This window comes from Amblyraja radiata, chromosome 4, assembly GCF_010909765.2.
Source record: "Amblyraja radiata isolate CabotCenter1 chromosome 4, sAmbRad1.1.pri, whole genome shotgun sequence".
NCBI classification, from domain to species: Eukaryota; Metazoa; Chordata; class Chondrichthyes; order Rajiformes; family Rajidae; genus Amblyraja; species Amblyraja radiata.
In genome coordinates, this window is record NC_045959.1 from 9,209,229 (window position 1) to 9,234,313 (window position 25,085).

A 25,085-nucleotide genomic window follows, 5' to 3' on the forward strand; every position below is an offset into this window, starting at 1 on the left:
ACAATGCAGGACAAGATGAGAGTTTTAGCTAAGTACAGAAAGATAATATAAACATAATATATAATAATGATAATAAATAGAAATAGAATAGATGAGGAAACACTTTTTCTCACAGAGAGTTGTGAGTCTGAGGAATCCTCTGCCTCAGAGGGTGATGGAGGCCAGTTCTCTGGATACTTTCAAGAGAGAGCTAGATAGAGCTTTTAAAGATAGCGGAGTCAAGAGATATGGGGACAAGGCAGGAACGGGGTACTGATTGTGGATGATCAGCCATGATCACATTGAATGGCGGTGCTGGCTCGAAGGGCCGAATGACCTACTCCTGCACCTATTGTCTATGGTTTCATTTATAGCCACAGAATCTCCTGACTGAATATTAGAGTCATACAGCATGGAATGATACACCCTGACAACAGGTTGTCAGGGGTTACGGGGAGTAGGCAGGAAAATGGGGTGAGGAGGGAGAGATAGGTCAGCCATGATTGAATTCTGGTCCTATCACTCATGAACTTATGGAAACCGGCCCTTTGGCCCAACTTGTCCATGTTGACCAAGGTGCCCCAGCAAGGTTATTCCTGCATTTGGTCCATATACCTTTAAACTTTTCCCATGTACCTGTGCAAATATCTTTTAAATGTTATTAATGTACATGCCTCAACTACTTCCTCTGGCAAATTATTCCATGTAACCACCACACCTGTGTGAAAAAGTCTCCTCCCAGGACTCTTAAATCTCTTCCCTCCTCCCCTTCACCTTCAATCTACACACTCTTGTTCTTTATTCCCCTACCTTGGAAGGAAAAGACTGTTTTCACTCAATCCATTCCTTTCATGATTTTATATGTCTGCAAGATGACCCGTCAGTTGCAAGGGATAAAGTCCTACCCTGCCCAATCTCTCTACATCTAAGAACCAAATCCTGGGGAAATCCTCATGTCTTCTCTGTGCTTTTCCACATTTACTGTTGGAAAACTAAAAATGAACAGCATTAATGATAAGCAAATAAGTCAGCAAATTCTGGGAATAACAGATCTGCTGCTTGTTGTTGAACTCTTTACAGTACTGGATAGTTTGTTTCACAAAAATGCCATCTTGCTCCTCACCTCCCTATTGCTTCCAAGAACTTGGACTTTTCTTTAATTGCAGGAAGTTATAGCTGGTAAGTAAAAGTACAAGTAGCATTTTAACATTACTACTATAATTGAAACATTGCCTGTCCATTCCCTTCACATATGCTGCCTAACACAGCAAGTTTCTCCAGCACTCTGTTTGCCTAACAAGTTCTGCCACATTATTTCATTTTTTGGCCCATCATATCTATGCCCATAACAGAGAAAACCCATTCCAACTCCAATTTTCCCTGTAATCTATTCTCCCCACCATCGACTTATACCAGGGGCAACCTCTTGGCCAATTATCTCTCGAATTGGCATGTCTTTAAACCAGAGCACTCACAACCCATGTAGTCACAGGGAGAAGAGTTCTTCCTAAAATTGCGAGAGGAATTCGGTGGGTCAGGCAGAATTTGTGGTGGGAATTAGACATGCAATATTTTCAGGTCAAGACCCTGCTGTAGTGTGAAGAAGGTCACGACTCAAAATGTTACTGTCCACAAAGTGTTTATTCCCTCCACAGACGCTGCCTCACCCACAGAGTTCTCCAACTTTTCTAAACAACTTTCTGCTTATTATTTCATGGTTATCATCACCCTCCTTGGATTTCCCATACAACTTAATTCAACCTCCACAATCCCCAGTTCTCATTCAAAGCAATGAAAAAGAAACACAGCTCCGAGAGAAGCCAATCTTAGCAGCATTAATGTTCTTGGTGAAAATCCATCCCCTATAACTAGTTAAAGGGAGAAAAATAAAACAATCAAGGAAGTATCTCAGGGTTGGAAATAAAGAAAAATTTATCAAGGAATAAAATAGACATGTTGCAAAATGAGAAAAAGACCTGTTCAAAAAGACCAAGCAAACCTCTTTGCGACAAAAATGAAAAGGCAAGTTTCTCAACATTTGCAAAACTTGTGTACTTTTACTGCCGTTTCCCGATTGCTATCATGCTCTTGATTGCCAGGTGAAGCACCTGCTCATGTTTGCCACCAAGAAAACCCGTTGTAACAAGGCTCCACACATGCAATGTCCCAAGCCTCCACAAATGCAGGGCTAGGATGTCTGAACTTATATAATGCTCAGAGCAAATTCTAAGTACAGCTCCTCGCCAGGTTACCAACACCCGACTTATGGACACTTCATACATACAAATGTTGGGAGACTGGTGAGATGGATGGGGATTGGTTTGCTGGCTACTGCAGGGCTGGAAGTATCTTCTGCCAGGTGGAAAGATGCCAACTCCATGTGTCTTCACTCCCCATGCATACTTTGCATTGCTTTCCCCCATGTACAACAATTGGGGTTGGGCCAGTGGAGCCTTGGAGTGCTGAGTAGACTCACTCACAGAGTCAGTGAGGTTGGCTAGTAACTGCTCTTCCCTTGCCGCTGTCTCTATGATCCCCTTTCACAATTTTTGTGCATTTCCAACTGAACAGTTCGGATATCGAAAGGTTCACTGGAATGGAGTTTTGTCATAACCTGAGAACTCCATGTACAGTTATTGATAAACCACTAAGTAATAATTCATGATCATTCACAAGATGTCAAAGGTATCAAGAAGACAAAATAATTATCTGTCTTCAACCCTGTAACTATCCGTTAACATGAGAACCACTTACTAAAGGACCACATTAATTAATAACAATAAACCTGGATTTAGTATTCTCAACTGAAGCCACAGCCTTCAATCTTAAAAGCCCAACTATGGAGACAAATGTACAGAGATACAAGAGACTGCATGTGCCGGAATCTTGAGCACAAAAAAAACAAAAAGTGCCGGAGGAACTCCTCAGATCAGGCAGTAACTGTGGAGGGAAATGGACCGATGACATTTCAGGTCAAGACCCTTCAAAATGTGTGTTATGATTGCATTCAATGGATTTTCTACTGGCCAAGACCTTTCACATGAACATTGGTCCACAGAATCTGGATCCTCAGGATGTAAAGATACAAGTTAAACTGGGTTAAATGCAAGAATGTTAAGGATATGTTTTAATAGAGGCAGGGAGCTTCAGGAAGGTTTTCTAGGATTTGGGGCCTGTGCTATTGAACCATGGGCCTTTCCTGTGAGGCATAGAGGACAAATGGGTGGCCAGATTGAGAGAAAATAAACCTTGCAGATTGAAAGGTAGTTCAATACATCAAAAACATTAGAAAACAGAGGCATTTGCAGAAATCTAAACTATTGCAGGTCAGCGCTGAGAATGTGAGCTAAATGGAGAAAAGAGGACCTTTTGCACACAATACTGTTCAGAACAGTGAACTATGAATCTCCTCCTTTTACCGCATTTAAGTGTGAAATGGAAAGAGGAAACTTCCGTACACAAAACGCCCCCAAACAAATATTCCCTTGCGGAGACCACAGAGGGGGCTGTTTTAAAGTAAAATGCCCACAACCATTTTCTTATTGGAGGCTCAGGTAGAATACATTGATGGCCTTTGGGGGAAGAGATTTGGTCATGCAATACACAAGAGATTGTTGGCGACGGGCACTGAAATGGAAATTGTTTTATGTATTTACATCCCTCAACTTAATGAGCACATTTTATAAAGAATGAGATCAAGCAACATCAATTTAATGGCCCACAATTTTCACATAAAAGCTATCCTTGTGCACAATTCCCTTCTTATACACAAAAAACCTTCATGAAGTGCTAGATATTCATGACATATCCCAAATCCAAGACATATCAGGGTTATTGGCAAATGAAGCATTAAACAAACATAAAAAAATTACTGCAAACTGTAACACGCCTTGCATACCGAGTGGGATTCAACCCTACTTTTCTCATGGAGCAACATTTGATTATATCATGCCAAGTTTGGCCAATGGTCCCCAGAAGTATTCACAGCATTTGGTTGTTGAATGATTATAAATCTATTATAAGGAGTATGTTCTATTCAACATGGAAACTGGGGGTTTGCTGATAGATTTCGATTTGCAAATTAGTCTGTTCATGGCCAGAATCGCATCCACCAGCTTCAGCACTCTCAATAATAAGTCAATTCACCATCTCTACAACCAAGGCCTCATTGCCAACAAATTTCAAAACTGCCGCTGTCATCTAACTCCCTTCCAATTCAGAAGCAGAAGTCAGATGGGAGCCAATATGGGGCTTGAACCATATGTACAGTCTCACACTTAGGATTGTTGAGAAAGACAGGTCAATATTGGATTACCCTTATCACCGTCAGAAAATATGCTGTCAATTACAACTTTGATAAGAGCTGTTTAATTATGAATGCAGGGATCTGTTCCTCACTGAGATCATTCAAAAATGAAATTGAAAAGATGGGCATGGATTTGGAAAGTAGCATCTTAGTCTTTGGTGGGAAGAGAGAGGTTTCACCTGGGTTGGTAACATGCAATTAATGAAACTTTTTCTGGCAAGAACAACTGCGACAGCTTCCAAGCAGGATGTTAAACTATCCGAAAGGCGATCGTTAACATTATCTGTCAATAATTCATGGGGATTTGCCTGGGCTGCTCATATGATCTCTTCAACAGCAAGAAAAAGCTAGTTGATAGAGACATCAGTTCCATTTACCAGCATCAAATGGATGTCAGCATCTCCTTCAAATCGCACCTAATAAATCGAAATAAGAGTAGTCCATTCAGTCCTTCATACCTGTTTGTCAATTCGTCATCTCAATTCCATTGACTTTGACCTCCTACATGCAAGATTCCTGCTTAAAATGTAACCTCAATATCGCAGTTGTCCTCTGCCCATCTATGTCTCTCTCGATTCACTTGATAAATAATAGGTATGTTGCAAAGCCTACCTGGAGCGTCGCTGAAAATCTGTCGCTGCGGGTGTGCGCGATTTTGGCGCCGTTTAGAGGGGGGCGGGTTTAAAACGCGATTTTCTCTAGGCTGTTCAAATCGAAGATGTTCAGCCTTGTTAATTATTAACGAAAAATCGCTGGAAGACCCCGTCGCAAAAGCTATTATTAGTTTTAAAGGCCTTGGATAATAGTTATAGTAGTTTAAAAATCAATCTCTAAACCCGCGACCACCGACAGCCGTCAGGGTCCCATAGAGCAAACCACAGAAGGTATGTAGCTTATTTTTACATTAAAAAGGGCTTCTTAAGATCCCTTTATACAAAGTTTAATATTGCGAGTAGCTCATTTTGGCCCCATTATATCCCGCAGTATTTTTCCGGGCATTTGAGGCACAAATCTACCGCAATGTGAACGTTCCAAACCAGCGCGTTCACAGGATCCCACTAGAAAGCTGATTTAAAATGGACTTTAATTTACAGCAATTGAACACTAAATTCCTTCCATTTGGCCTATAAATTAATGTAAATGAGATTTAAAAATCATGTTTTATTGTGAATTATTTATGAATATTATTTGCACACTTAAGCTATTTAAAAATGTTAATCATTTATTAAGAAATGGATAGATGTTTAGATCTAGTAATTGAAGTTTGAAATTAGCTACACTTGGGTAACTAACTAATTATATGCTTTAATTTCAGGTCATCCAAGTAAAATTATTTTATATTTGTTTCAGAATGGTTCAATCTATGATAACTGAAAATTTCATTCAGTTCTCTTAATTTTTAAGAAAGTTATGGGCTTTTGACTGTCCACGATCACAGCTTTTTTGTTACGTCATAGAAAATCAATAGGGAACAAGATGCTAATTTCCGAGTATGAAAATGGCCATAACTTTTTAAATACATGAGATATGAAAGTGAATTAGGTGTCAAATTAAACTTCTTTTTATGCTTTATCTGATGGGATAAATTACAGACTTGATTTTTTACATCTCAAAATTTTGTAACATTGCTATAAATAAGTATAAGATTCTCAGCAATTGAAGAAGAGTGAATTAACTACCCACTGACTGAAGAAAATTCTTCTCATATCCAGCTTCATTATTCAGCCCCTTATCATGAGACAGCCAGGCCCAAGTCGAAACATCTCAGGCCAGAGAAAACATCCCCACTGCATCATAGCCAGCAGCATTTTGAAATGGAGTCACAAATACTCAGCAGCCTAGGCAACATTAGTGGAGAAAAGGAAACAAAGAGCCAAATGTTATAGTTTGGTAATCTTCAATTAGAACTAGCCAGTTCTAACATGAAAATTGGAAACAAATAATTGTTGACAAAGAACTGCACATGCTGTAATCTTGAGTAAAACACAAAGTGCTTGTTAACTCGGCAGGTCATGCAGCATCTGTGGAAAGAATAGAGAACAATGTGTTGGATCGGCAGCTATCTTTAGAATAAATTGTTGTTCATTGCTGACTCAAGAAACAGTAACATGCCTAAATGGAATCAGACCTGATGTTCCTTGATCTTAGTTATGTTTTAGCAGAGTATAGGAGATGGGTATAGGTAGTGGGATTAGGGTGGAGAATTAAAGCTTAGGATCCTCTTTTGAGAACTAAACAGAGGTCTTCTGCTAAGAAATCACCCAATCGCCATTTCGTTTTCCACTGGGGCACTGAATGTAGTATGTTGGACTAAAAAAGCCTAAGTGAATTGCAGTGTTATCTGGAATTATTGTCCAAGTGGTGAGAACCAAGAGGGAGGTATTGCATTGCCTATAATTGAGGGGGTCAGTGTCATGGGAAGAGGAGTGTTTTTTATTATTTTGCATCTGGGCAACAATGGCAATGCCATAAATGCTGATCGTATCAAGGTAGTGATGATGAGTTGTCCTCTTGAATTACTGCAAACACTTTTGGTGAAAGTTGTCCCAGAGTAATGTCAAGTTGGAGCCCAGATGCCAACACCCAGTAGACAGACTGACAATATACTTATAAAGCAAAAGGCATGCAACTTGGAGAGGAATGTGGGAAATGTGGGACATGTCCCTCCCATGCTTTGAGAGATGGGGGATAATCCCCCTCATGTTTTGTAATCCGGATTTTGTAATCTCCGCTTTCCATGAGATAGAGGGGGTGTCACTGTTAACTGCTTGTTAAATGTCTCTATTAACATCGTATTAACACAATGTGTCACCAATTGTGTTTTGACCTTCAAGTATTACTGAAGGTATTCACGGTGAATTTCTTAAAGCTGTCTGATGTGGGTACAATTACCATATGAACTAAATGGATGACTTGGTGGATGGAAAAGATTTAAACAGGTATCGGATTGAAATGGGTCAGGTAATCAAGGGCTCCGGTTGAACGGGTTTCCTGGCTGGCTTGCAGGTAAGTCCCTCATTCATGGTCACTCACGTTATTTAGTATGTTTTTCCCATCTCTCTCTCTTTCTCCCCACTCCAAGGTTGGTTCTTCTGTTTGCCTTTATTTGCTTCCGTTTTATTTGTTTAAGTGTTATTTATCACATTGGAGCTTTTGAAAGATTCAAGCAGGTATCAGACACTTTCTAAAGGCTGAATCGGCACATTTGTGGGGCCTTTCATTGCCCGGCATGGCATAAAATCAAACTGCTGCATTGAGGCGATCGAGGCTCCCGATGTTGAAGCTCCCGCCGGCCAATTTTAAGCCGCGCCGGGCGATTAAAGGCCCCGCGAACAGACCAATTCATGCCCCACGATTCAGGGCGGACGAAGCTACTGTTGCTGAAGTTCGGAGTCGGTCACCAATGAGGTCAGATCCCGATGTTACCGTCCACAGGGCCCACGGCTGAAGCCTCACGTGTGTGTGTGTGTGTGTGTGTGTGTGTGTGTGTGTGTGTGTGTGTGTGGCCACCAACAAATTGTGTGTGTCCCCCCCCATGTTTTGACAGCGATTTCCGCCCCTGCCCAAAGCTGCACGGAATGTAGGTCTGTGGTAGCAATAAACTCAAAACACCATTGCCTTCATAACCATTTACTATATCTACATGTTAATGTGCCACAATTAATGTACAAAATCCAAATCTCTAAAAATTCAAATATTACTGTCCATCAACATGACTTTTTTCCTACCTGCGAAACACATATTTTCTGCTTTGTAGCCTACTTGGTCTCTTCAACATTGTTAATATAGATTGCTAACAGCTCAGGCCCCAGCACCAATTCCTGCTACAGCCAAATTGTTCCAGCTTTTCAAACAAAAAGTGAATTCTTTATTCTTAGTTTTCTGTCCATTAAACAGCCCTGTCTATTACCCTATGCTGACATGCAGTAAAGTAAATAATCTCAAAGGCTGCCCGAAAATCCAAATGCAGTTTCATTCTCAGCTATTCTGCCAGCTGCAACTTCATTGCAAGAGGATTTGTCAATGATAATTTCCCTTCAGGAAGTCCCCATTTATTCTGCTGAATTCAGACTACAAATGTCAAGCGAACTGTTAAATAGATTCATGTTTTCACTTGTTTCTATATTATATATTCCTCAACTTGGGAGGGGAGTGGTTTACATTTGCTAATATTTTTTAATCCTCGGTGGTGGCAAGTTGGTGCCGATAGATGCAAATACTTCAGAATTAACAAGGAAAAAGGTTTAAGAAGGAATTGCAGATGCTGGAAAATCGAAGGTACACAAAAATGTTGGAGAAACTCAGCGGGTGCAGCAGCATCTACGGAGCGAAGGATTAGGCAACATTTCGGCCCGAAACTATTCTTCAGACAGAAAAAGGTTTGCTGTAACAGTCAGATTCGTAAAGCATAAAATGATAATATCCTAGAACTCCACACTCATTCCAAATCAGTAGTTGCAATGTGCATTTCTAGCTAACTGTTGGATTTATACATTACTCTTTCCATATTAATTAAACAGATTTTAAATGACTTTCAATCATTTGTTGCAACAATCATAGACTCATGCGAAGAACTTGTTAAAACAATGCCGAAAGAGGCATCGCAGAGAAACGTCGGAAATTTTGAGTTATAAATGTTCCAGACAAAAAAAAAAATACAATTACCAGAACTATTCATCATCTTTCTCAGTCCCTTTAAAGCAGTTTCCCTTCCATTTAATGGCAATAAGTAAGAAAAAAAAAGTTTGACTTTCTTCACAATGGATCTCATGTGTTGCTTTGGAGGTTTAATTAGCAAATTCTGCTACCAATCAGCCATGAATGTCAGTTTACCCTAGTGGGATTCCAGCTATTGCCTCAGCAGAGAAAGGCTATGAATACCAACAATGGTGATAAGAATGTTACATTAGCAATTGAGAGGTCAAGTTGTCTGACATTCCGGCTGTTACTTTCAAACAACGAAGTAGCAGCCAGAGCGATACTGAAGGCAGTTGAGGAAAATAAGAGCCCACCAGTTGGAATAATTTATTAGCATAGTGAGCAGATTAATTCAAGGACAAGGACAAAGAATGAAAATAAAAAGATACTTCCAGATTGGCTGGTCTTTTCTTTTAGGTGTCTCAAAATTTTTGAACAACCCCTCAGTCATTTGCAACAAATCCCAAATGGCTCGAAACATGCAAGATATCCAAGCTTTTAGATCTTACAGCGTTTACTGATCAAAGTTATGCAGTGAGGAGGCATTGCAATAATGAGCAACAGGATAACAATAGATAAACAAATGGACAGGAACGAGGCAGTTTAGTCTGGTATGAAGAAATGCAAGATCATTCTCATGCTAAGCAGAGCTGAAAAATAAAATAACTGATAATCTAATAAAAAATTAACTTACAGGAGAAATGCTGGTTGATAAATTGCTGCCAGTAAGAATTTAGGAAGGCAAATAGTATGGTAGTGGTTTAACAAAGAGTTTGGCATACAGAAACAAACAAAGATGATGCAATGCAAAAGGATTCAGCATGACTCCACCTGGAATAGTTGCCATTTAACCCTCCACTCACAGAAAGCATACTTGCTTTGGGATGTAGTGCAGTGTTGCAATTTTAATCTTTGAGTATGGGGTATGCTGTTTCATTTCAGGTCCTCACATTGTGATTCTATTTGACAGCAGTTATGTGGCGGGCTTTGTGAAGTTGACGTAATGCAGATATGCGGATTTGCCATGAGAAGTAGCAGAGTTTGGTGTCAAGGATAGCAAGTTGCCAAGGCCCGAAAATGTAGTAAAATCAGTCATTCCTAGGGATGGTGTGGAATCATTGTCTCATTCTTTCCAAGTCTTATGACAGTATGACACTGTGTCACGTTATAAAAGGGCCGCAAAATAGACATGTGGCAAAAAGTATCAAAGTGAATTTAAAGAATACGAAAATATCTACAATTAAGCTCTCCTTATTCATTACAACGCTCTGTGAAAAGAGAAGTTGGCTTGTGACAATTTAAGCAAACACCTTCTACTCTCAGTGAAGAAAGGTCTCGACCCGGAACGTTGCATATTCCTTTTCTTCAGAGATGCTATCTGACCCGCTGAGTTACTCCATCTTTTTGTGTCTACCTCCTATTCCCATACTGACCTTTCTGTCCTGGGCCTCCTCCACTGTCAGAGTGAAGCCCAATGCAAATTGGACAAACAGCACCTCATATTTCGCTTGGATGGCTTACAACCCAGCTGTATGAATGTTGATTTCTTCCACTTCAAGTAATCCTTGCTTTCCCTCTCTCTCCATCCCTCCCGCACTCTAGTTCTCGAACTAGTTTCACTGTCCTCCAGATTAATTTTACTGATTGTATGCGTCCTTATCACCTTCCCCTCAGCTAACAATGAACCATTCTACATTTCCTTGATCATCATCTGCTTTGATCTGTCATTTTCACACCTTACCCTTCCATATTTCTGTCTTCCTTTCCCCAGACTCAGTCTGAAGAAGGGTCTCGACCTGAAACGTCACCCAATCCTTCTATCCAGAGATGCTGCCCATCCCATTGAATTACTCCAGCATTTTGTGTCTATCTTTGGTGTAAACCAGCATCTCCAGTTCCTTCCTGCACATGGAACGGTCTTTGTAATCAACAATATTTTTAACTATTCAGTTATTTTATTACTAGTAATAGATCATAAGTTACTCAAGCTTTAAAAGATCCAAAGGTTTGCATGACATCAAGGATGGGCAATCCTTCCATCACAGATTGGGAAATACAATCAAGCATGGAGTTCCAAGCAGAGCACCACTGCAAACGGTGGAAGTAAAACTAATAGGAGCTGTATATTAAATGCTGATAATGTGGACAGTGGTAAAAATATGATAATGAACAAATATTAAAATAAGGGACAAAATTTGACCCATATGGATGAAGAACTGAAATCATTCCATAATCATTGCATGAATATTATCTTGTGAGCTGGAATTAATCACGTTGCATCATAGATCACTAATACTACTGTAAAGACAAACAATTTTAGAGCAACTTTATGCTGAACATGCAGTAATATACCACTGTGAAAGCAATTGCCAGCAGATGTATTTACTGGCCTTGTTTTAACTGTGAATATAATCATGAATGGGCAGTGGGGGCGCTGCAAGCCGGCGCCCTGTCAGCAACTTCTCCGTTTTTTTCAACTTTTTTTGTTTTTTTAGTATGTTTTAATGTATGTTTTTAATGGTTCTCTGTATGTCTTGTGTTGGGGGTGGTGTGGGGGGGTAAGGGGGAAACCGCTTCGGTCGCCTCCTCCACGGGGAGGCGACTTTTTCCAGGTCACCTCCCCAGTGGCCTAACAACAAGGATCGGCGCGGCCTTTCCCGGAGACGCGCCCGGGGCTCCAGCGGCGGGCGCAGCGTGGACTCTCGGCGTGGAGCGGGTGAGCCCTCGCTGGGGCTAGCCGGAGGGGAGTGCTCCGTTTTGCTGGCCCGTGGCAGCCGGCAGCCTGAAGTCGCGGTCTGCACAGCTCCAGCTGGCGCGGCGTCTACAGCCCGGGATCTCACGTTGGGGACCCGGGGGAAGAAGAAGCTTCCACCGCCGGCCCACGGCCAACTTCTACCGTGGGCCCGGCGCGGACTTACCATCACCCCTAGAGGGGAGCTTCGACCGCCGGCCCTGCGGTCTGCGGTGCTTCTGGCTGCGGCGCAAATTTTAAATCTTCGACCGCCGGCCTGCAGCCTACACCAGCCTGAAGCTGCGGTCCCCGGTGGGGAAGAGCCGATCCTGGACTGACTCTGGACTCTGGTCCCGACCACGGGGGGAAATGGAGGAGGACCGGCCAAATTTTTGTGCCTTCCACCACAGTGATGGATGCTGTGGTGGATGTTTGTGTTAAATTTCTATTGTGTATTGTGTGTTCTTTCTCATTGTATCGCTGCTGACATATTCATTTCACTTGCACTTTATGTGCAATGTGACGAATAAACCCGTATTGTATTGAATGAGAAAATGCAAAATTTGGCAAAGCCGTCCAAAAAACAAAACAAAAACATTTTTAGTCAGGACCACAGCCCAAGATGCATTTTACAAACAGTCACGAGACTGCAAAAAGGGAATGACCAATTTCATAATCCCCATTGGTAATCACTCAAATTGGACAGAATAGAAACAGGGGTTTTCATACCATTACAGAACACTATTAATAAGTTGAAATCAATAAATGCACTTCTGATATTTTACTCACAACCTTCATGAAACTGAATGGCACAGATTTGCTACCAATACGGTATTGGTTTATTATTGTCACATGGACAGAGATTGTGAAATAAATGTTTTGCATCCTATCCAGGTAGATCATCCATACAGGATTACAGTCAAACCATGTAGAATATAGTGCTAGCTGTATTCAGTGTTAGCCAAACACTGCAGCTGTGGTAGGCTTGCATGCCTCTACCTCCACAAGGCAGCCAAAGTGACATTGAGCCATCACTCCCAGACAAGTATTTCTATGCTCACTTTGAAAGAGAAAGCACCAAATCTGTCTTCTCAGGCCCTCATAACCCCCAATGTCATTGTAATCTCAGAAGATCCTTGAAAAGGGTGAATGCTCGGATAATGATGGTTTATCTGGCTGCATTCTTGAAATCTGTGCGGACCAACTGGCTGCAGTTTTTGAAGTCATCTTTGTCTTCTCATTACCAAGGTCGGAGGTTCACACTTGCTTTACAAGGGGATCGATAATGCCAGTGCACAGGAAGTGCAAGGTGACATGCCTCTGACTACTGACCGGTGGCCCTATAGTCCAAGATGAAGTCCTGCAAGAGGGTGGTTATGACATATTTAACTCCTGGGCCTGAACCCATTACAATTTGCCTTCTACCATAATGGATCAACAGGGGATGAAATCTCACTTGCTCACCACTCTGCTCTGGACAAGTTGACAAAATGAAGCTTTTGTTCATTGACTACAGCTCAACATTCAACACCATCATCCCCTACAAAACCTATTATCGAACTCGGGGAACTGGATCTCCACTCATACAATGCAATTGGTCCCCTTCCTCATTGGCAGACCACAATCAGGACAAAATGTTCTACAACACTTCTTCTTCAATAACCATCAGAACAGGCACTCCTCAAGGCTGTGAGCTCAGTTCCGTGCTCTGGTTAGAACAACTATTTTGCTCTTAACATCACCAAGACGAAGGAGCTGAAAAGGAGGAGAATGCCGAACATCCAGGAAACTATCTTCAGAAATGGGTTGGCAGTGGAGAGTGTCAACCACCTTAAATAAGTGGGCCAGCATTTCTGAAGGTCAGTCCTGGGCCCAGCGCATTGATGCAATCACAAAACGAGCCCATCGATACCTCTACCTCCTTAGAATGAAGAGATTCGGTAGATTGAGAAGTACTCTCTTGAACTTCTACAGGTGCACAATAGAGAGTATACTAACTGGATACATCACAGCCTGGTTTGCAACTTGAATACCAGAAAAGAAGGGGCTTCAGAGTGGTAGACACTGCCCAGTCTATCACAGGTACTGCCTCACATCCAATGTAGGGATCTATACCAAACAGCTTTAAAAAGCCAGCCAATATCAAAGACCCACATTATCTTGTCCATGCTGTCATTTCACCTACCATTAGGAACAATGTATAGGAGTTTGAAAACAGTGACCGCAGGTTCAAGAATAGCCTCTTCCCAATAATCATCAGGCTTTTGAACACCACACAACGGTAACCTCAACAATGTAAATTAATGTTGCATTGAGGCCGACAAGTATTTTTGCACTCTTATTGTGGTTACTAGTGCCTTGACTTTTTGTTTATGATACATTATGTGCATATTGCATTTGCAGGCCCATTATGCTGCTGCAAGTGAGAATGACAGGGAGATCAGTATCCATGATGGACTGGGCAACATTTACCACTTTCTTCACCCTTCGTCGTTCTGGGCTTGAGATACTGAACCAAACTGTGATCCAAGCAATGCTCTCTCCCACGCACCTGTCCACCTCATTGTTACCCATTCAACAATGGTGGCATTGCCAGAAATTTAAAGATGGCATTTGACCAGAGTCTGGCTACACTGTCATGGCTGTAGAAAGCCCAGGACATAGGACCGAGTATAGTCTTGAGGTACTCCAGTATTGTTTGTCAGAGGAGGAAATACTGTTGCTAATTCATACTATTGAGATCTGCCAATAAGGAGGCAGAGGATCCATATTGCATAGGGATAAGCAGTTCCAGTTCCCCAGGTTTGATGACAAAGTTAGAGAGAATTATGTATTGAACACAAAGTTGTAATCAATGGACAACAGCTTGGCATAGCAATATTTGAGATAGATAGATATATAAAAAAAGACTAAACTACACTTTCTTTTCTTGAAGTGCAGAAATTCTTTATCCACTATCTTGGGATATACATCCATACAAAATCTAGTTGAGCCTTGTTCCATCAAATTTTGCTTCCGGAGTTGAATGTAAGTATCGAGTCAAAGCATTTTGTCTTGAATCAGAAGAGAAAAAAAATATTGATTCAAGAAAAACAAGAGAGTGTCCTTTCAAAGTCCACACAGCAAGATGAGCTAACTCAAGCAGCAGGTGAGAACCAGAAGGTACACAAAATTGCTGGGGAAACTCAGCGGGTGCAGCAGCATCTATGGAACGAAGGAAATAGGCGACGTTTCGGGCCGAAACCCTTCCTCAGACTGATGGGGGGTGGGGGGGGGAGAAGGCTTAGGTGGCCCCATAGCAGTCGTCAATGTAACGGAGGTAGAGGTCGGGGATGGGGCCCAGGTACGTCTCGAACAAGGATTGTTCAACGTACCCGACAAAGAGGCAGGCGTAGCTGGGGCCCATGCGTGTGCCCATAGCTACGCCTTGTGTTTGGAGGAAATGGGAGGAGTCAAATGTAAAGTTGTTGAGGGTGAGGACCAACTCCGCTAAGCGGAGGAGAGTGTCAGTGGCTGGGTATAGGTTGGTCCTCTGGTCGAGGAAGAACCGGAGGGCTCCGAGGCCATCCTGGTGGGGGATGGAGGTGTAGAGTGACCGGACATCCATGGTGAAGATGAGGGGGTGAGGGCCCAGAGAGTGGAACGCGTGGAGGCGGCGGAGAGTGTCTGAGGTGTCTAGAACATAGGTGGGGAGGGATTTGACCAAGGGGGATAGGATGGAGTCAAGGTATGTGGAGATGAGTTCGGTGGGGCACGAACACGCAGAGACAATATGTCTGCCGGGAGAGCCGGGTTTGTGGATTTTGGGGAGAAGGTAAAAACGGGCCGTGCGGGGCTGGGGAACGATGAGGTTGGAAGCTTGGTCAGGCAGGGCGTGGGAATTGATGAAGTCGGTGATGGTGCTAGAAATGGTGGCCTGGTGCTCGTCAGTGGGGTCATGGTCCAAGGGTAAGTAGGAGGAGGTGTCCGAGAGTTGGCGCGTGGCCTCAGCTTTGTAGAAATCGACGCGCCAGACTACCACGGCACCTCCCTTGTCGGCTGGTTTGATGACCCAATCTGGGTTTTTGCGGAGTGATTCAATGGCAGTGCGTTCAGAGGGGGAAAGATTAGAGTGAGACAGGGGAGTGGAGACGTTGAGGCGGTTGACGTCGCGGCGGCAGTTCTGAATGAAGAGTTCCAGAGCCGGGACTTTATGAGAGGGGTTCCACGAGGAGGGGGTGCGTCCCTTCTCCCCCCTTCTCCCCCCCCCCCACCCCCCATCAGTCTGAAGAAGGGTTTTGGCCCGAAACGTCGCCTATTTCCTTCGTTCCATAGATGCTGCTGCACCCGCTGAGTTTCCCCAGCAATTTTGTGTACCTTCGATATTCCAGCATCTGCAGTTCCTTTTTGAACAAACGGTGAGAACCAGAATGCAGGTTTGCAAATCGAAGAGATATTTGGATGAAGCTGGTGACAAAATTCTGATGTATTCACATAGATCAATGATTGCTTTATTTGCAATTGATGTTCATTCAGTGAATATTGATGTTACTTGAACCGCGCCATTAAAAAAAATGTTTGTGACTGCATGCATGCTAGTAATAAAAATATAACATTACGAGAGGCATAGATTGGGTAGACAATCAGAAACATTTAATCACCCTGGTCCTAGATTATGCTGATGGCCTTGCTGAGGCAGCTCAAAGTATAGGTGGAGTCAATGCAAGGGAGGTTGGTTTGTGTAATGGTCTGGGCTACGTCCATAACTCTGCAATTTTTCACGGTCTTGGAGGGAACTGTTTCCAAACCATGCTGTAATGCATCCCGATAATACGATTTATATGGTGCATCTGTAGAAGTTGGTGAGGGTTGTTGGGGGCATGCTGAACTTCCTAAGCCTTCTAAGGAAGTAGAAGCATTGGTGTGCTTTCTTTACCATTGCTTCAATGCGACTGTTCAAGCCACAGTGCTCCTAAGAACTTGAAACTTTCAAACATCTCCAGTTCTGCACCATCAATGCATATTAGGGTGTGTGTACTACTTTGCTTCCTGAAGTCAATCACCATATCCTTTGTCTTGCTGACATTGAGGGAGAGTTTATTGTTTTGGCACCAGGTTATGAGGTTCTCAATCTCCTTCCTGTACTCCGTCTCATCATTAATTGATACCTGGCCACTATGGTCTGTGAACCAGTAAACTGAGTTGAATTGGTATTAGGTTGCACAGTCGCATTCAATCTGTTCCTCCAATGTAAACTCTAAAGTCAGTAGTTAGAAATAGTATCCAAGGAGATCATTATAATTCCTTTTTTTTTTTTTATTGAAAAAACAGGAGTTGACACACATTTTGCCTCAAAGTTGAGGTAGATGTAGTACATCGATTAACCTGGCCATCGATAATCTAGAGCATAAAAACTCAGTTTGATAAGATAATAAAAATATAATTGACTGACAAAGTAGACACAAAATAAAACAGTTTCGTACTTGCAACATGTGCATGTTTTTCAGTCAAAATATTAAACCATTTCCAGCAGGCAATGTTCCAATGTATCAAGCCGCTTATAAGCTTTGCGGACAAAAAAGGTTATTTTAATCAATGAACAATTTATAGATTGCTTTTAATGTGGCAAAAATATGCCCAATGCTTTGCATCCCCTTTAGAGATAAGAACCATTCGGTCAGCAATACAAGTTTCAAGAAGTTTGCAAAGATGGATATATCTCCAACTTTCCCTCCCTCCCGCCCTGCCTGCCTGTGGGGAAGCAGCCCATATTCTTTTTGGCACCTCTCTGCATTGGCATGGCCGAACCTGCAGATGAGCACAGCCAGAAGCCCATCCTACAATTCCGCAGCATGCCGAGACAGAATCAATCATCCTTCATGATTCTTCATGAGATGCCTTCAAAAATAATTCAAAACCTGCTGAAGTATCGTTATTGCTCATATTGGAACTGTTGATGTTCATCCATTTTGCTTCAATAGATGTAACCAAACTAAAAGAGTGATACTGGTGCATCCTTTACTACCAAGACAGGCAGCCCTGAGGGAATAACAACCCCCCATCACTTAGAGTGGGGTTATTCGGCATGGAAACATGCCCTTCGTCTCATAATCGCATGCAGACCAAGATGCACAATCCATATTCCTCTCAACCTTTCCCATCCATGTACCTATCCCAATGTCATTTTTTATTGTACTTGCTTCAACTGCTCCCTCTGCCAGTACCTTTCATATATCCAACACCCTCTGTGAAAATCTTGCCCCTCAGCTTTCTTTCAAATATTTCCCCTTTCACCTTAAACCTCCCATATATCCTCTAGCTTTTGATTCCCAATTCGCGGTTGAAATAATTTTGCATTCATCCTATCTATCTATTCCCCACATGATTCTATACATATATACAAGATCATGCATCAGTCTCCAGCTCCAGGGTATAAAGTTCTCGTCTGCCCAACCTCTCACTATGACTCAGGAACCTCATGTCATCTTGGTGAATCCACTGTGCATTATTCCCAGCTTAAGAGCTTCACTCCAATAGCAGGCTGATCAAAACTGAACACAACACTCCAAACGCAGGCTCAGAGTCCTCACCCTATCACAGTGGGTGTCGTTGAACCTCACGAGTGTGGATCAATTCCAACCGGGCTTACTCCCACTCAGCTGGAGTTGCTCATCGTGCTTTATCGGGTGCTGGTCCTCAGCACTGCTATCTATATCCTTCTGTGATTCAGGGAAACATTCATTTGACAGACTGCTCTTGCAAACACTCCATTCCCTCGTCTGCTTGCTGGACACACCACGGTGGTCTCAGTCACCAGTGGCAGTCTCTGTACACAGAAGTCATTCCCCTTTACATCAGGTTCTAGGATGGACAGTGTTGCACAGAGCCAGATTTTGCAATCACATTTGTGCGTAATTTAAGCGACAGCCTAAAAAGAGGTTGTCGCGTCGTGACACACGGTGAGGCGTGGAGACGCGTGCAGTGACGCACGGTAACGCACAGTGCTTCCCTGTCGCCACAGGATTTTGGAATGTTCAAAATCCTTTTCACAGGGATGGATTTGGTGAATGTAGACTGAAATCCACTCTCCCCTCTTCACCCCTCCCGCCCCCATCCCTCCTTCTCCACACCCCCCTACCCTTCTCCCCTTCCCTTCCCCCCCTCTTCCTCCCTTCTCCCCACTCCACTCTTCTCCCCCTTATCCACTACCACCCCCCTCCCCTCCTCCCCCTCTATTCTCCCATTCTCCACCCCCCCCCCCCACTCACTTTCCCCGACGCCCCCCCCCATTTGTGGACCCAGCCTGCGACCAGCGATCCCCCGCACACTATCCCACACACGCTACAGACAGTTTATACAAACCTGTGCATCTTTGGCGTGCGGGAGGAAACCCAAACCCTAACCCCAGCCCTAGCCCCAGCCCTAACCCTAGCCCTAGCTTCTGCCTGCTCCTCATGGGTACTAAACTGTTGGCCACGAGTTGTTAGTGGGATCTAGCTGTCACAGGCTGGGTGGCGTCCCCCTCTCCTCCCCGCCCCACTCTTCTCCCCCTTATCCACTACCCCCTCCCCTCCCTCCCATTCTCCACTCCCCCACTTTCCCGACGCCCCCCATTTGTGGACCCAGCCTGTGACAGCTAGATCCCACTAATCTAGCTGCACAAAGGCCACATCATCTGTGTTAGTAACATTGACTATGGGATAAATGCAGACTTTGGGAACAACACCCCCCAGCTCTCCCTGCCTTGCTACAAAATGTGTGGCGGGTATTTAGACTCAGTGGCCGGAGCAGGTGGGTGGCACTGGCACATTGACAACATGGCCTGTACCCAGTTGAAAAGCCCACTGCCTCTGGGGGAGAACGGCAGAAGGGAGGGAGAGGGGGAGAAGGGGATGTGAGGGGAGGGGGTAGTGGGTAAGGGGGAGAAGAGTGGAGCGGGGAGAAGGGAGGAAGAGGGGGGAAGTGAAGAAGGGGGGAGAGGGGGAAGGGAAGAAGGGTAGGGGGGAGTGGAGAAGGAGGGAAGGGGGAATAGGGGAGAGGAGAGTTCAGTCTACACTCACTGAATCCATCCCTGGTGATTGGACAGCATACGTCAGAGTGTATGTCGTGCAACTTGATGATTTTACGGGCGTCAGTCACTGACGCTCCGCTGTCGCCCAAACGGAACAGGCCCCTGAGTCAGCTCTTGAATTCCTCGTCTGCCTGCTGCTTCTACAGTCAGGAGGAGTCAGTGTGTATGGAATCTGTGAGGTTGCAGCCCCTCCAAGTATTTGAAGGAGCTATGCCTCAAATTCTGTTTACACTTCAGGCCTACTCTTCCGTTCTTTGGGTGACTGATGTGGATCAGTCAGGTGATCTTTTACATTAGAAATACAGCGTGGAAACAGACCCTTTGGCACTCAGAGTCTGCGCTGACCAGCAATCTATGCACATTAGCACAAGCCTACACACACTAGGGATAATTTACCAAGCCAATTAGCCTACAAACCTGATCGTCTTTGAAGTGTGGGAGGAAACCGGAGATCCTGGAGAAAACCCACGGGAAGAACGTACAAACTCCGTACAGACAAGCACCCATAGTCAGGATTGAACCCAGGTCTCTGGTGCTGTAAGGCAGCAACTCTACCGCTGCACCAACTTGCCGCCCTATTATCTTGGCCATTTGTTGCCGGGACTGGCCGTTCGTGAGTTATGGCAGCATGCAGTAGAGGAGTCTACCCAGGCTAAGTGCCTGCCCCTCTTTTGGGCTTACATCTGGGCCCAGGTGTCTGTGGTGAAGGAATGTACAGCCACCATGGCCACTTCCCAAGATTGCTGTACATTAATGAAGCTCAAGTGCTTCTTAAATGACAGTAATAACATTCTGCTTTGATACATATAATTTTTTATATATAGACATCTCCTTGGAATATCGTTTTACTTGTCATTTTGTATTTGTAAATACATTTGCCCCTGTGGAAGAAAAAAAATGCACCCTCACGAACGTCTTTTATGATTACAATGCTAAGTCCCAACCTGTATACTCTTCCCTCTATTTCAAATGGACTACAACTTTGGGTTTGCATCCTTCCATTAGGATATATTTGTCTTCTATGTGGACTAGAAGGCAGGCATCAATGGTACTTATGTTAATTGTGGCCAAATTGGAGAGGCCAGGACACTAAAATTGAGTAAAGGAGTCTGGGCTGCTAGGCAATTTGGTCAATTTAAATGTGCCTTCTGCAGAAACAGGACAAGCTGCAGAATGGTGCCAGCTTGTCTAGAGCCGAGATAAGAGCTGCAGGAAGAGAATGGAACATCTGCAGATCTTGACAATTAGGTGTAAATTAAATGAAACAAATTGGGTGAATGCAAACCAGACATACACGTTGTAAATATTGTTGCAAAGCTTTGTTTGCTAGATGTTGATTGGGTTAAGTGTTGAGACTTGTCTGGGTTTCTTGAATATCCAGCCACATGTTGCATAATTCATCTCTGTTAACATGCATCTAGACAAGGTTGTCAGATACATTGTATTAGTCACTGTATTATTGGGTTAGGGAAATGTCCATCATGTACTGTGTTAATCTATATCTGTTATTGGACTGTATAGAGACCACCCCCATATAGTTCGGCCCCTCAAGGTTCGGGGACCTATAAAAGGTAGCTCCCACGAGGTCCTGTGGCGATCTACTGGGAGAACGCTTGGGACTGCGTGACCTTCTGGAGTGTCTCTGCTCGCACAAGGCTAGGAGGGCTCGGCCAGGCAGATACAAGGATCGAACCCGTAGTAGTTAGGCATAGTAGTGGGGAACTGTTATTGTGTTTTTCCAAAATAAAGTTTAGATGCGCAAGTGCTTGACAGTATTTTATTGACTGAAACTAGACTGGGGGAAGCTTAGAACAAGCTATTTACACTTACACTACCTGACTGTTGAGGAATAGCAGCTTGGCTAATTTGTGAGCTTGCTGCCGTAGTCTATGTGTGCAACACCCAGTCACTGACAGGGCAGAAGGCACCTTTAGGAAGAGGAGTTCACAATTCAAGCACCAAAACACCTTTTACTCACAAAGCTTCTCAGTTAAAATTTGTGCTTGTTGCTGAAGATTTACAGTATTGTTTTAAATCCAAGGCTGCATTCGATAGCGAATTAATTCTTCAGAAGAGTAGATTCTGTAAAGAATAACCCAATTCTGTGATAGGAAAGGTTAGCTTTAACAAAGATTTGATCTTGTCAAGAGTTCAGAATGGAATAAATACTTGGGTACAGCAGTAGGCAAACAAGATTATGCTTGGCAATCTATGATCAAGATTGTAGGACATTTGCTCTCAGTACTTCACTGGCATCATTTCCCAAAAGGATGCCATTCTCTTGCGTAATTTTAACACTGCTATCCCAAAATTAGGGCTCCTAACGAGGCTACAGTTCTGTGATACTAGAGGCCCCGCAAATGCTTCACCAAATCAATCATGACGAAGACTTATGATCTTTAACATACTATTTAACTGTGGAAGGTATCACCATCAGGCCCGATCCTCACCTTGTCTGACATTCATAAGATGCGTTCCGTCATTTCCTCAGATGAAGGTCGCACAGATTAAAATTGAACCTGGAAATTATTAGGAAGGTGCACAAAATCTGCAAAGGAATATTGCTGGTGAAGCCACAGGGAAAATGTTGCCAGATGGAATACAATCTGGGAAAATGCGAGACGGGAAGGGGAGAAAAGCAGAATTTTGTTTGAATGGAGGCAGAATGCTGTCATACCAAGAGATCTGAAGTCCATAAAACACAGAATAAACTTGCAGAAACAGCAAGTAATTTGAATGGGAAAAAGAATGGTGGACTTTGTTGCAATGATGTAGAAATACAAGGGTTTAGTTTAGATTAGAAATGTAGAGTGCAAACAGGCTTTTCGGCCCACGGACCAGCGATCACCCATGCACCAAGTCTATCTTATACACTTGGGACAATTTACAGAAGCCAATTAACTGATAAACCTGCACGCCTTTGGAATGTGGGAGAAAACCCACATGGTAACAGGAAGAATGTACAAACTCCATACAGACAGCACCCAAAGTCAGGATCGAACCCAGGTCTATGGCACTGTCAGGGATCAACCACTGCGCCACTTTGTGCTGCATAGATACATACACACACGAGAATTAGAAGCAGAATGAAGCAATTTAACCTTGCAAGCTTGTTTCATCATTCATCAGGATCTTGGCCAATTTTCTACCTCAACTTCATTCTCCTGCAAGATCCTCAGATATCTCAATTCCCTTAATATCAAGAAATCGGTTTACCTCTGTTTTGAATAAGATGGAGATGGTTCATCTTTGCTACAGCAATTTCTTTCAAATTCGGAGATGCAAATCATTGGCTTTCAATTTCATTAACCTCCTTAATACTATTTTCAAAATTAATACCAATTGCCTTCCAATCTTCATTCTTGCATAAACCTTGATCCTCCAGAATTTCTGGCAGGTTTGTTATCCCTCCTGTGCCGACAGGCACATTGATTAATGTATCTGCTATTTACTGGTCCCCCTTCCAAATGCAGGAACTATTCATCTACTTAATCGAGGGATATTCTTGTATTGGACACAGTTCAAAATTTTCTCTTATGTTGATTTCTGGGATGAAGGGCCTCACATGAAATGTTGAGTTCATGCTCATTGGAATTAACATAAATGAGAGGTGGTCCTATTGCAACACAAAATTCAGAGAGGACTTGATCAAGTATGATGAGAGGATGTTTCAGTTCAGACCGAGGGGGCACAGTTTCAGCACAAGGAGTTGTCCACTTAAAATGAAGCCAAAAAAAGAATAATAATATTTTCTTAGGGGAACATGGATTTTAGAAAATTCGTATCCCAGATTGCTGTGGAGTTTGCCAATGTATATGTTCAAGGACAGATTTTCTTCCCCAGAAGGGGAAAAGAAAGAGCCGGGCTCCAGCCGTTCTAACACAGTGGCAGATCATGGGCAAGTATTGTAAAAGCACATATCTGCTTTTATTTCTTACTCATGGCATAAACTCACCCAGTCACCCTTTTATACAAACTAAAATCGTATTCATCAAATTGATGCGTATTCTGAATAGAAAATTAAAGAGAGACTGAGTATTACCTAAAGAAGGAATTTAATTAAAAAAGCCAAATAGCCATTGAGGCAATGGAACAAGTTAGACTAATCCCAGACCTGTTTTCATCACCAATAAACTGCCTCACTTTCCTAAACAGTTGCAACCACTAATGCTGAAAGACATTATTTAGAGCAGTCCTGCCAATACTGTTTCAGTCACATAATTTGTGATTTTTTTAAAATGTATGATTCTATGGCAAGCCACCTAGATGTTTCAGGATGTCCCAGAAATCTGATGCCATTTTAGATCCTCCCACTCCAAGAAGCAGACAAAACACAAATCACCCTCCCCCCCCCCCCCCATCCCCCCCCCCCCTTCAAAACGGTGATAGCAGTCTGCAATTCTTCATAAATGTAGAAATGAAAGAAAAATAATAAAACTTGAGTGCACACTATGAAATAGTTTCAACTCAGTTTCAAATCAATCCTAAAATTGGTTTAAATTAAATGCTCTTAAATGTCATCTAGATGTACATACAAGTAATCCATCAAGATAAAGTATGTTCTGCACCAGGATGAGCGAGTGTCTAATCGGGAGAACGATGACTAAGAATTAGGAGGAGTAATTTTAGACAATCTGCTTTTGACCCAGCTTCCACAGCATTTTTTCCCCCTCAGTAGTAGTTAGAAAACACAAGATTTTTTTCTCCTTTCAGATGCTTGTTCCCAGATTTGCATCACCTCCCCTTTTCAGGACAATGCTGCAAACCACTGCCCAAGGCAGCACAGATGTAACGACACTTTCTCACTTTACGCCACAATTGCTTGCAAATTGAAGTCTTACACATATTACAAGGCATTGGCCCGCACAGCATAAACAGAGCCAAAGTCGCTATTAGCTAGATAAACGAGTTTGTGCCAGGTTCCTTTGGGCAACATAGGACATTTCGCGCACACAATCAGAGCGAGTGGAAATGTATTCAAGCTGCAATTCCCCTGTCACCAGAAAAATCAGAGCAAGCAAACCAAGCTTCCTGTGAAATCACACCATTCTATCAATCCCAACCACGATCCATTCCTGTTCAGCTCAGACTGTGCTTGTCTTATCACACAGCCTTATTTACTAGAGGCATGATATGGTAGTAAAGCTAGCAGATGTCCAAGTGGCCTCTTGAACCTACTTTAAGGGTTTGACATGGATGAAATAGAAAAAACAATATTACATTTTTTTTAAAGTTAACGTTCTTTAAAGTACAACCTTTGAGCAACTGTTACAACTTTAGATATCTGCTAGTGCCACAAGTTCCTGAAGCTACAGTAATAA

The 25,085-nt window shown here is 43.0% G+C and overlaps 1 protein-coding gene across 1 annotated transcript in view; it reads right to left on the reverse strand.

The window, feature by feature from the left end:
* Positions 1-25,085, reverse strand: part of dok6 (docking protein 6) — a 487,069-nt gene that overhangs the window by 460,857 nt on the left and 1,127 nt on the right. The gene's annotated exons all lie outside the window — the stretch shown is intronic.